The following is a 14,208-nucleotide window of genomic DNA, read 5'->3' as shown; positions in this document are numbered from 1 at the left end:
ATAATACCCAGTGCTCATTATAACACATACCCTCCCCAAGGTCTATCCCCCAGGCCCCCAGCCTTCAACCCCCCTCCCCTCCAGCAATCCTCAGTTTGTTTCCCAAGATTAAGAGTCTCTTATGGTGGGGCGCCTGGGTGGCTCAGTCGTTGAGCGTCTGCCTTTGGCTCAGGTCATGATCCCAGGCTCCTGGGATCGAGCCCCATATAGCGGGCTCCCTGCTCTGTGGGAAGACTGCTTCTCCCTCTCCCACTCCCCCTGCTTGTGTTCCCTCTCTCAATGTCAAGTAAATAAATAAATAAACCTTTAAAAAAAAAAAAAAAAGAGTCTCTTACGCTTTGTGTCCCTCTCTGATTTCATCTTATTTCATTTTTCCCTCTCATTCCCTATGATCCTCTGCCTTGTTTCTTAAATTCTACATATCAGTGAGATCATAAGATAATTCTTTCTCTGACTGACCTATTTCATTTAGCATAATACCCTCTTGTTCCATTCACACCACTGCAAATCCCAAGATTGCTTTTTTTTTTTTATGGCTCCAAGAGTTGCTGTCTTATCTAATGCACAGAACCAATATGGAGAGTAAAGAAAATGAAAAAAAAGAGGAATAAGTTCCAAATAAAAAGAATTAGATAAAAGTTCAGAAAAACACCTTAACAAAAGAGAGATAAGTGATTTACCAAACAAAGGAGTTCAAAATAATGGTCATACATCCAAATGGCCAACAGACACATGAAAAAGTGCTCAACATCACTCGGCACCAGAGAAATACAAATCAAAACCACAATGAGATACCACCTCACACCAGTCAGAATGGCTAAAACTATCAAGTCAGGAAACGACAGATGTTGGTGAGGATGCTCAAAGGGGAACCCTCCTACCCTGCTGGTTGGAATACAAGCTGGTATGGCCACTCTGGAAAACAGTATGAAGGTTCCTCAAAAAAGCTGAAAACAGAGCTATACTATGACCCAGCAATTGCACTACTGGGTATTTACCCCGAAAATACAAATGTAGTGATCTGAAAGGGCACCTGCATGCCAATGTTTATATCAGCACTGTCCACAATAGCCAAACTATGGAAAGAGCCCAGATATCTATCAATAGATGAATGGATAAAGAAGAAGTGGTATATGGGATATTACACAGCCATTGAAATAAAAAGAAATTTTGCTATTTGCAACAACATGGATGGAATTAGAGAGTATTATACTAAGTGAAATAAGACAATCAGAGAAAGACAAATATCATATGATCTCACTTATACGTGGAATTTGAGAAACAAGGTAGAGGATCAGGGGAAGGGGGATGAGGGAACCAGAGAGCTGGGTGATGGACATTTGGGAGGGTATGTGCTATGGTGAGAACTGTGTATTATGTAAGACTGATGAATCACAGACCTCCCCTGTTAAAATAAATAATCTTTTTTTTTTAATGATGTAGGGAGAATAAAAATGTAGAGCTTTAGAATAAGTTCAAACTTAAGTTCTCTAGCAACTTAAAATAGACTGCTGTACGTTTTTTTAGGTCAGCCTCAGGACAATCACAAAACAAAAACCTGTAGTAGATACATAAAAGATAAAGGAATCTAAATATACCATAAGAAAAAATCATCAAATCACAAAGAGAGTAAGAAAAGAAGGAACAGAGGAATTACAAAGCAGCCAGAAAACAACTAACACAAAGCCACACACATACAAAAGGCAGTAAGTACACAGCTACCAATAAATACTTTAAATGTAAACAGGCTAAATTCTCTAATTAAAAGATTCAAGAGTGGCTGAATGCATTAAAAAACATAAAAACACATCAAACATCTTAAACCTAACACTCCCCAGCTGTTCTTACCTGCTTTACACAGTAAATCTAATAAAATTAAGGCCTAAATTTCTGACTGAAATTACAATATTCTAGAAAAAGAAAAATATGAAGTCAATTCATTACAAACATATAAAGCCTATTTTTATGGTTATATCTCCATTGTTCATCATAATATCATCTAACACAGAAGTAGATACTTATTTTTCTATTTCAAAATTGTTATTGTTCTTCACTTACCCATTTATTTCTTCTCTCCTCCTAAATGAAAATTAGGATCATTTACAAAGACTGCAACTTTATTTTTTCTTAAAGATTTATTTACTTGAGGGGCACCTGGGTGGCTCAGTTAGTTAAGCGTCTGCCTTTACCTTAGGTCATGAACCCAGGATCCTAGGATCAACCCCACATCTGGCACTCTGCTCAACAAGGAGTCTACTTCTCCCTCTGCCTCTCCCCCTACTTGTGCTCTCTCTTTCTCTGTCAAATAAATACATAAAATCTTTTTTTTTTTAAGTTTATGGTGCATATTTATTCACACTATGTATATTTTTATGGCATTCATACACATTTTTTGTGGTTTTAAAAAGACCTTAGGAAGGTCTTTTTCCTCCATTTCTATATAGGTTTGTTTGTTGTTTTTTTTTTTTAAATTAATAAAATCTTTAAAAAAACTGATTTATTTGAGAAAGAGACACAGAGAGAGAGAGAGAGAGAGAGAGCACACAAGCCTCGTGCTTGTGCAAGCAAGGAGAGAGACAGAGGGAAAGAGAATCTCAAGCAGACTCCCGACTGAGCACAGAGCCTGACTTGCGGTCTAATCCCACATGCCCGAAATTATGACCTGAGCTGAAACCAAGAGTCGGTCACTTAACCAACTATACCAACCAGGCACCCCTTATAACTTTACATGACATTGTGTTGTACAAAGGCAATACAAATGAAATCTAATGAAAAGACTGATTTTTGACTGCCTAAATTAATTGGCTATTTAAATAAAATAACACATTAAACAGCTAAGAAAGAATGGAAGGCAAAAAGATGTTAAGACTATTTTCATGATAGTTTATCCAATTCCATTGCTGTGAAGAAGATACCTGTAATTATGTAACACAAACAATATATGCCATAGTGGTCCACAAAAAGAAGGGGCCTGGCTCAGCTAGGTTGGGTAAGTTGGGAAAGGCCTTGCTGGAGGTGGACTTTGAGCAGGACCCTGAAGAACTGTACTGGGTTTTTATGATGGTTACAATCTTATTTCCTTAGGAAAGTGTAAAGTTACAGAGACAGAAACTGTTTCTTATTCATACCTGAATCCCAGCATTTAGCTCGGAGCTTAGCTTTTAATAAATGTTACTGAATAAATGATATAATACTTTAATAACCAAATGAGTATATGAATAAACAAACTGGATCTGGAAAGGCACAGAAGATGGGAAAAAGACAAATACAGTGTGCCTGTTATTCAGGAATCTGAAATATATTCAGATAGAAGTTAAATGTCCCTGTCAAAATTAAAAAGAAGTAGAGATACAAAGAGGCTTAGGTGCAACTCTAGTGGAGTGGTAAGGTTATAATTAACCTCTCAGAGTCTCTTAAATTTCTCATCTCAAAGGATTCTGTATTTTTCTTTTTTTTTTTTTTTTTAAAGATTTTTATTATTTATTTAACAGACAGAGATCACAAGCAGGCAGAGAGGCAGGCAGAGAGAGAGAGAGCAGGAAGCAGGCTCCCTGCTGAGCAGAGAGCCCGATGCGGGACTCGATCCCAGGACCCTGAGATCATGACCTGAGCCGAAGGCAGCGGCTTAACCCACTGAGCCACCCAGGCGCCCGGATTCTGTATTTTTCATTTGGAAAAAATTTCTAATATAAATTACTGAAGAAGCTTTTTTTAATCGAGGTGTCAAAATATTTTCTGAACCCAGTAAAAAAATAACAAAGTGAGGGACACCTGGGTGGCTCAGTCAGTTAAGCATCTGCCTTTGGCTCTGGTCATGATCCCAGGGTTCTGGGGCTCAGTCCAACACAGGGCTCCCTGCTCAGCCAACACAGAGCTCCCTATTCAGCCAGGAGTCTGCTTGTCCCTTTCCCTTTGCCCCTCCCCACCCCAGCTTGTATTCTCTTTCTCTCTCTCTCTCGCTCTCGCTCTCAAATAAATAAAATCTAAAACTAAAAAAAAAAAAAGCAACAAAATGAAAGCTGAATTCATCATTTTCAAGATTAAAATTATAAATACAAACCATTTTTATTGTCATCTGTGATAATAAATGCTTGATAATACCAGAGCTCTATAGCTCTAATCAAGAAAAATCTACTATAACTGCATAACTCTAAAATTCTAAGTCTATCCCTTTTAATCCTATTTCAAACACATATGCTCCTTCTGCTGCTCTTACCATGTACCCATCTTTCTCATTTCCAATTCTTCTTTACTACATGTGAGGAGTTACTGATTCTCCAGCATTAGCAGTATATATAGTTGAGGATGACTTAATCTCATGAATCCAAGGTGATTAAATTTCCAAAGAAAACAAACTGGCATTGGATTTTGCAATGATTTCTTGGGTATGACACTAAAACAACAGGCAACAACAAAAATAAATAACTGACTATGACAAAATTTTAAAATCTTATGCATGAAAGGACACTAACAATAAAGTGAAAAAGCAACCCACAAAATTGGGAAAAAATTTGCAAACTGTTTATCTGGTAAAGGGTTAATATCAAGACTATAAAGAACTCCTGCAACTCAATAACAAAAAACAACCCAATTTAAAAATGGGCAAAGGATCTGAATAGACATTTCGCCAAAGAATGTATTCAAATGATCAATAAGCACATGAAAAGATGCTTTATCACTACTCACTAGGGAACTGCAAATCAAAAACACAAAATACCACCTCTCACTCCTTCAGATGGCTACTGTCCAGAAAACAGAAAATAGCAAGTGTTGGAGAGGATGCAGAGAAACTAGAACCCTTGAACACTGCTAGGAGGAATGGGAAATAGTGCAGCTGTTAATGGGAATCAGTATGGCAATTCCTCAAAATATTAAAAATATAATTTTCATAGATCCGGAAATTCCCCTTCCAATTATATACACAAAAGAAGTGAAAGCAGTGATTCAAACATATCCGTACACCCACATTCACAGCAGCATTATTCACAATAGCAAGGAATAGAAACAACTCAATGTCCACTGACAGACACAAAATAGGATATATACATACAGCAGATACTATTCAGCCTCAAAAAAAGAAGGCAACTCTGACATATGCTTCAACATGAACAAACTTAGGGGCACCTGGGTGGCTCAGTAGGTTAAGCATCTGTCTACAGTTCAGATCATGATCCCAGGGTCCTGGGATCAAGCCCCACTCTCCCTCTGCCTGCCACTCCCCCTGCTTGTGCAGACACACTCTGTCAAATAATAAAATCTTTTTAGAAAATGGGTAAGCTTTGAAGACATTAAGTTAAGTCAGAAACAAATGGACAAATACTGTACAATTACACTTACATGAGATACCTAAAGTAGTCAGATTCACAGAACAGAAAGCAGAATGGTAGTTGCCATAGGTTGGGAGAAAGGAAGGATGTATAGTTACTGTTTAATGGGTAGAGTTTCAGTTTAGGAAGATGAAAAAAGTTCTGGAAAAGGATAGTGCTGATGGCTGAATGACAATGTGAATGTACTTAATATCAACAAACTGTACACTTAAAATGGTAAGTTTTGAGTATATTTGGTAAAATTTTACGTATTTGGTAAATTATGTATATTTTGCTACAATTCAAAAAAAGAAAACAGCAAAGGCATATGCAGTTGAACTTGAACGACATGGGTTTGAACTGTGCAGGTCTGCTCATATGTGGGTTTTCTTACAGTACAGTACCATAAATGTATTTTTTTTTAAGATTTATTTATTTATTTATTTGACAGAGATAGATCACAAGTAGACAGAGAGGCAGGCAGAGAGAGAGGAAGAGAAGCAGGCTCCCCGCCAAGCAGAGAGCCCGATGTGGGACTCGATCCCAGGACCCTGAGATCATGACCCGAGCCGAAGGCAGCGGCTTAACCCACTGAGCCACCCAGGCGCCCCCATAAATGTATTTTTTTAAGATTTGAGAGAGCATGTGTGCACAAGTGGGGAGGGGGAGACAAGCAGACTCCCCACTAAGCTCAAACCCAGGACCCCAAGATCATAACCTGAGCCAAAATCAAGAGTAGGATGCTTAACTGACTGAGCCATCCAGGCATCCAATAAACATATTTTATGTTATTTTCTTTTTTTTTTTTTTTTTTTTTTTTTTTTTTTTTAAAGATTTTATTTATTTATTTTACAGAGAGAAATCACAAGTAGATGGAGAGGCAGGCAGAGAGAGAGAGGGGGGGGGAAGCAGGCTCCCTGCTGAGCAGAGAGCCCGATGCGGGGCTCGATCCCAGGACCCTGAGATCATGACCTGAGCCGAAGGCAGCGGCTTAACCCACTGAGCCACCCAGGCGCCCCTATGTTATTTTCTTAATGCATTTCCTTATTGCCAACTTATCTTATTGTGGGAATATAGCATATAATACATATAACATACAAAATATGTTTTAATTGGCTGTTTATGTTATCAGTAAGTCTTCCAGTCAACAGCAGGCTGTTAGTAGTTAAGTTTTTGAGGAGTCAAGAGTTGTACACAGATTTTCAACTGCATGGGGTGTCACATGCTTAACTTCTGTATTGTTCAAGGGTCAACTGTACATAATCTCATGGAAAAATTTCCAAGATGTGCACCAATAAGTGAAAAATAAAGGAAAAAATAGTAAATAATAGCATGACACCTTTTGTGCAGAAGATTTTAAAAAATCACCATCGATAAATTTTTCTCAGGCCAACAAAACCAGAAATTAATCAATTTACAACCTTCAGGGGCGTCTGGGTGGCTCAGTGGGTTAAGCCTCTGCCTTCGGCTCATAATGATCCCAGGGTCCTGGGATCGAGCCCCGCATCAGGCTCTCTGCTCAGCAGGGACCCTGCTTCCCCCTCTCGCTCTGCCTGCTTCTCTGCCTACTTGTGATCTCTGCCTGCCTCTCTGCCTACTTGTGATCTGTCAAATAAATAAATAAAATCTTAAAAAAAAAAATTACAACCTTCAGTTCTCATCTCTAATTCAAAAATGATTTTTAGGAAAAACTTTTTGTTAACTAAAAAACACTTAGAAGTCTTTTGTAGGTTGTTCATTCAAATAACTTAAATAATTTTTCTAAGTATCACCTACTTTAAAATGTAGAAAAGTAGGGTTTAAAATAAGGAAACCAATTATCAGTCAGAATTGTACTCAACACTAGAAAAAGAAATCGCAATTTTGCCTCTCATAACTTACTACCTACTCTGGGTCCCATCGTCAGCCATTTCAAAGGGAACTGTGCAGGTCTGCTCATATGTGGGTTTTCTTACAGTACAGTACCATAAATGTATTTTTTTTAAAGATTTATTTATTTATTTATTTGACAGAGATAGATCACAAGTAGACAGAGAGGCAGGCAGAGAGAGAGGAAGAGAAGCTACTACTTGTTGTGTACTTCTTGCCCCAGGAATCAAGATTCCTGGAGAGAAAAACCAAGCCAACTGCTTTTCACTGATCACTAAGGGACTTCTGATTTTTCACTGATCACTAAAGGGATTTCTGTCTTCAAGTCTTTCCCATTAAGTTCCTCCCAACCCTTTGTATATGTAAGTTCCTTCTAGATCCACTCTATCCACTTGCTATAAACATTATCAAGACTTCCTAAGCCTGGGCGCCTGGGTGGCTCAGTGGGTTAAGCTGCTGCCTTCAGCTCAGGTCATGATCTCAGGGTCCTGGGATCGAGTCCCGCATCGGGCTCTCTGCTCAGTGGGGAGCCTGCTTCCTCCTCTCTCTCTCTGCCTGCCTCTCTGCCTACTTGTGATCTCCCTCTGTCAAATAAATAAATAAAATCTTTAAAAAAAAAAAAAAAAGACTTCCTAAGCCTAAAAATAAGTTCCCTCAACCCTATCACCAATAAAAATTTCTCTCCTTTGCTTTATCATCAAATGTTTTACTCAGAAGCTATACATTGACACACACTATAAATTTCCAAAGCACTCAATTTAAAAAACAAAAGGCAGAAGAGCGTGCTTAGTATTATTTTACTTGTGTAAATTAAAACACACACACAGTCCTTTGTTTTAAAATCCATCTGGAAGTACACAAAAGAAATTGCCAAAAGCGTGAGAAAGAATTTGAGAGAGGAAGACAGACATATTCCTACTATTTGAATTTTTTTTTTTTAAAGATTTTATTTATTTATTTGACAGAGAGAGATCACAAGTAGGCATAGAGGCAGGCAGAGAGAGAGAGAGGAGGAAGCAGGCTCCCCGCTGAGCAGAGCGCCTGACGCGGGACTCGATCCCAGGACCCTGAGATCATGACCTGAGCCGAAGGCAGCGGCTTAACCCACTGAGCCACCCAGGTGCCCCTACTATTTGAATTTTGAACTATGTGCACATATTACTTTTATTTTTCTTTAAACTTTTAAACTCTGGAGAGAATTTTACATCAATTTTAAAGAGCACATTCCATATCCACATTCCATTTATCACCCTCTTCTCTTCTAATGTTATATAATCTGAATCTGCTCTCCTTTTAGGATCATCAAAGATCTCCTTGACACCAAATCCATATACCTCTCTTCAGCTTTCATTCCACTAGCCATCTTGGCAAATCCTTTCTTTATGACAGTCTTAGTGTCTCTGACACTGCTTAACTGAGTTTAACTGCTTAACTGACCTCTCCTTTTCCTTCCTCTTCCTTCTGTTCCTCTCACTAAATAAAAGCATTTACCGCCATGCTATCCGCAATCTCCTCCTCTCCCTACTCTGAAACTTATTCCCAGAGGCATTCACTCTTGGGCTTTCAATTACAAACTCAATTCAAAGGCCTGCATGGTATACAAATGCACCTAGGCCTTTCAGCTGAACTCTAGTCCTACCATTTCTGATTTGCTGTGGAATTCTACTGAACATTTAAAAAGTAACAATCTTTCACAACTTAAAAAGAAAAAAAAAAGTGGGGAAACACTCCTCAGCTCATTCTACCTCACCAGTTGATACCAAAACCAGATAAAAAAAAAAAAAAAACAGTAAAACAAGAAACCAAGAGGGCCTGGCTGGCTCAGTCACTGGAACATGTTACCCTTGGTCTCACAGTTTTAAGTCTGAGCCCCATCTTGGGTATAGAGAATTTTTAAAAATAAAATCTTTAAGACAAAAGAAAAATAAAACAAGAAACCCAATATGCTATAAATATAAATGCAAAAATCATCAACAAAATACTAACAAACCTAATCCAATATTATATAAAAAGAACTATATACCATGACAAAGATGTATCAAGAGAAGGCAAGGTTTACGATCTGAAACTCAATGTATTACACCATATCAATAGAATAAAGGACAAAAACCACATGATTATCTTAATATACACAAAAAGAGCATTTAACAAAACTCAACACCCCTTCATGATAAAAACACTAAACAAACTAGGAATAGAAGAAAAATTCCTCAACCTGATAAAAAGTATCTATCAAAAACTCATGGTTAACATTACACTTAATGGTGAAAGACTGAAAGCTTTCCCTTAGATCGGGTCCAAAACAAGCTTGCCCACCCTCAGCATTTCCATTCAACATTATAGTGGAGGTTCTAGCCAGAGCAATTGGGCAAAAAGAGCAAGACAAAAAGAAATAAAGGGGTGCCTGGGTGGCTCAGTGGGGTAAAGCCTCTGCTTTCAGCTCAGGTCATGATCCCAGAGTCCTGGGATGGAGCCCTGCCATTGGGCTCTCTGCTCAGCAAGGAGCCTGCTTCCCCCTCTCTCTCTGCCTGCCTCTCTGCCTACTCATGATCTCTGTCTGTCAAATAAAGAAATAAAATCTTTTAAAAAATAAATAAAAACCATCTAGATTGGAAAGGAAGAAGTAAAACTGTATTTAGTTTCATCATCATTTAGATGCAATGATCTTGTATATAGAAAATTCTAAGGGGCGCCTGGGTGGCTCAGTGGGTTAAGCCTCTGCTCAGGTCATGATCTCAGGGTCCTGAGATTGAGTCCCACATCGCGCACTCTGCTCAGCAGGGAGCCTGCTTCCCCCCCTCTCTCTGCCTGCCTCTCTCTGCCTACTTGTGATCTCTGTGTGTCAAATAAATAAATAAAATCTTTAAAAAAAAAGAAAAGAAAGAAAAAATTCTAAGAAATACACTAAAAAAAAAAACTATCAGAATACACAAGTCAGCAAGGTTGCAGGATACAAAATCAAAACAAAAGTAACTGTATTTCTATACATTTGCATTGAGCAATCTGAAAATGGAATTAAGAAAACAAGTCCATTTATAACAGCATCCTAAGGACTAAAATACTTAGTCATAGCTTTAACAGAAGACATACAAGACTTATACCCTGAAAACTATAAAACATTTTTTTAAAGATTTTATTTATTTATTTGACAGACAAAGATCATAAGCAGGCAGAGAGGCAGGCAGAGAGAGAGAGGGGGAAATGGGCTCACTGCTGAGCAGAGAGCCTGATGCGGGGCTCGATCCCAGGACCCTGAGATCATGACCTGAGCCAAAGGCAGAGGCTTTAACCACTGAGCCACCCAGGTACCCCTAAAACATTTTTTAAAGAAAGATAAAATCTAAATAAATGAAAAAATCCATGTTCAAGGATCAAGACTTAAGACAATACTACTGCTCCTAAAACTGATATACGGATTCAATGCAATAGCTAATAAAATCCTAGTTGGGTGCGTGTGTGTAAATTAACAAACTGATCCTAAAATTCACATGGCAATTCAAGGGTCCCAAATATTTTTAATTACCAGGAAGCGTAAGTTCAGAATAGTAACTTGTCAGAAGTCACAAAGGAGGCACCTGAATTCTGTCTCCTGACTCCAGTACTTCATGACTTAATCTTTACACCTCTTCTAACTAAAACTGCTGCCTAATGTATGGTATGCACACATAAATATGTGCTGAATGGGGACACCTGGGTGGCTCAGTTGGTTAAGCAGCTGCCTTCCGCTCATGTCATGATCTCAGGGTCCTTGGATCCAGTCCCGGGGCTGGGCTCCCTGCTCAGTGGGGAGACTGCTTCTCTCCCCTTCCACTACAAGCTTATGTTTTCAAATTAATAAATAACATCTTTAAAAAAAAAGCATGCTGAATGAACAGTATAATGCTTATATTTAAAATTTTTAATACAACATAAAGACACAAAAGGATAAAATTATTATAGGTTGAATAGCATATAGGTAAGACTTGGAAGTCGGAGTTAGTTTGGGGGAATTCTAAAGGAATCATAGTGCCCCAAGAAAACATCTTCCACGGAATAGTTTTCATCTTATTAAATGTCTTCTGTACCCTGCAGCTGTTTAAACCAAAATGCTCAAATCTGATATCAAGAGTAGCTATACCACTAAATATATGTAATTTCTTCAAGATACATAAATAAAAACTCTACCCTTCTCTGTAGCACAGAACCACCTGCAATCTCAAAGTGGGTTTTCAAAGAATTAAGCAGATAAGCGATGGATAAGAAGCATTAAGCAGAGCCCCCCCACAGATAACAGACTCCAAAACTCGGTGCTTCATGAGATTTAACCACACAATAACTCTTAAGAGTAAAAACAAGGCACTGCTTGACCAATTTAAACAAGCTGACCAGCATATAGTGCAGCTACTATTTATTTAAGTTGCTACCCTTAAAAATGAAGAACTCACTAAAATAATGGCTTATCTTCAAGTATTTGAACTGAGGCTAAAGAATGAATTACCACTAACTCTGAAGAAAGAACAGAGTTTAAATTTTTTTTTTTTTAAAGATTTTATTTATTTATTTGACAGAGAGAAATCACAAGTAGGCAGAGAGGCAGGCAGAGAGAGAGAGGAGGAAGCAGGCTCCCTGCTGAGCAGAGAGCCCGATGCGGGACTCGATCCCAGGACCCTGAGATCATGACCTGAGCCGAAGGCAGTGGCTTAACCACTGAGCCACCCAGGCGCCCAAGAACAGAGTTTAAAGGCCAACAGCCTCATCTTTAATCATGACAGGAACAAAATGTCTCCAAAAGAATGAACAGGGGTGCCTGGGTGGCTCATCTTGATCTATCTGAAGAACAATCACTGAAAAAAATAACTTAAAATTTTGACATTCTACCTCCCAAACATGTCAAAATCACTTCAAAAGCTTGGGGATATAGGGACCTTAACAAGTCTTCATGAATGATTGACGATATGCTACTCAGTAAGTCACTACTCAAGAAATTTGGTACCAAACATTACCATCTGATTTCAAGAGCTTGTTTCCTTGGTTTATTTTTTAAGACATTTTATTTATTTATTTGAGAGACAGAGAGAGCACAAGCATGCAAGAGGGTCAGAGGGAGAGGGAGAAGCAGACTCCCTCCCTCCCAAAACATAATCTGATGCGGGGCTCTATCCCAGGACCCTGAGATCATGACCTGAGCCCAAGGGAGACATTTAACCAACTGAGCCACCCAGGTGCCCCGTTGTTTCCTGAATTTAAAAAAAGGTAAATGTGGCAGCTCTTTTAACCAAAGATCCTGTCCCATGCTTTAATAAAACCACCTTTTTGGGGGCGCCTGGGTGGCTCAGTGGTTAAACCCTCTGCCTTCAGCTCAGGTCATGATCCCAGGGTCCTGGGATAGGGCTCTCTGCTCCACGGGGAGCCTGCTTCCCTTCCTCTCTCTCTGCCTGCCTCTCTGTCTACTTATGGTCTCTGTCAAATAAATAAATAAAATCTTTAAAAAACCACCTTTTTGTGCCGATAATATATAAATACATACATAAGTACATGAAATTTAAAAAGGTAAATGCCTTTACAGGTACAGACAAGCACACGCACAATTCTTTACTTCCCACTTTATACTCAACCTCAGGACAATTGTGTATCAAAATCCAAACATATTTTGAGTAATAATTCAATCATAGTCATTTATTGAGTCCTGGGACACTATTCTAGGTATCTCACACGCATTATAAAGGTTACCCTCCCAATAACTCTATTGTGGTAGGTATCACTATTTCACACTATTTTTATCACTAATTGTTATTTTAACGATTGTTATCACTATTTTACAAGTTTGTAAACTTATTCAAAACCAAACAATTACTAAGTTCTTACTAGGTTGGTAAATGGCTATGTTGACGGAATTGCAGCTCGATATGCCTGACTCCAAAAATACATTCTTTGACTCATCTACACGGCACTCACTGCCTCCCAACAGGAAAAAAATAAAGAAGCATAAAACTTTCGCTTTTTCCTGGACAATGCTTATATCTTAGTATGCTATAGTGACTACATACAAGAACATTAGAGTCAAGCTGCCTGGATTCAAGGCAGCTTTACCGCTTACGAAATCGGTCTTCCATCATCAGTTACCTCATCTATAAACGGAGGATAATAGTACCTATCTCAAAAAAAAGTGTCAAGATTAAATAAATGCGTACGAGTAATAGGCTTGAAACACGGTCACCGTACAGAAGGAAACAGCAGTTCTGTTGGAGTGGAAAGTGGCAAATAATAAGGATTTCCAAACAAAGTATATTTTTCTGGGCAAATAACAGAAGGATCACTCCGCAATAAAACAGTAGCCTGGAGGGGGGAGGGGGAGAGAGGCGTAGGAGGCGGAGGGGCCCCGTGGCCTGTCCATGGGGCCCCGCGGGGGGCACGGCGAGAACGGAGCCTCCTCCCGGGGTGCTCAGCGTGAGGAAGACGCCTTCGAGAGACCGGAGGGGACCAGAGCCCATCGGCTGACAAGAAATAACGAAGGAGCGCCCGGTCCGGGAGGATAAAGGCCGCACCTCCGGTGCGAAATGGGCAGGCCTGGAACTGGGGGGCGGAAGCCCACCACGGCGTCAGGAGTCGCCCAGAGAAGTCCCCAAGGGCTACCCCGGTGTCCCAAAGGGCCCCACTCCCGCGTCCGGAGGCACTCGCCAGCTTCCTGAGGCGTCCCGAAGGGCCCACCCGGGCGTCCGGAGACGCCAACCCAACATCCTTGGGGCCATCCGACGGCCCGAAGGGCCCACCCCTGTGTCCGGAGAGGTCCGCCTCCGAACCGAGAGGGCTCTACCCCGCGTTAGAGGCGCCTCTCCAGGTGAGGAGCAGGCCGTGACCGCCGGGAGAGAAAAAAAGAGGCGGGAAGAGGGCGGGCTGGAGGTGAGCGGAGACGGCAGGTACTCACCGGCCGGCCGGCGCCCCTCTACCGAGCCCCTCCTCCGGGGCGCTGCGGGTCGCGAGCGTCCGCTGCACGTCAGGAGCGGCGGAGCGGGGGCGGCGGGGGCGGCGGCGGCGGCGGTCGGGCACGCGCGCG

The 14,208-nt window shown here is 40.2% G+C and overlaps 1 protein-coding gene across 6 annotated transcripts in view; it reads right to left on the bottom strand.

Moving 5' to 3' along the window:
• The window catches only part of UIMC1 (ubiquitin interaction motif containing 1), a 132,389-nt gene extending 118,181 nt beyond the window's left edge, over positions 1 to 14,208 (bottom strand). For all 6 annotated transcript variants that reach the window (XR_006605385.1, XR_006605386.1, XM_045075578.1 and 3 more), the window contains exon 1: positions 14,080 to 14,208. The gene's annotated coding sequence lies outside the window, so the exon portion shown is untranslated. The remainder of the gene's footprint in view (positions 1 to 14,079) is intronic.

Source organism: Mustela putorius, unplaced genomic scaffold, assembly GCF_011764305.1.
Source record: "Mustela putorius furo isolate JIRA1106 unplaced genomic scaffold, ASM1176430v1.1 tig00000145_pilon_pilon_pilon, whole genome shotgun sequence".
In the NCBI taxonomy this organism is placed as follows: Eukaryota; Metazoa; Chordata; class Mammalia; order Carnivora; family Mustelidae; genus Mustela; species Mustela putorius.
This window is presented reverse-complemented; position numbering and strand designations above follow the sequence as displayed.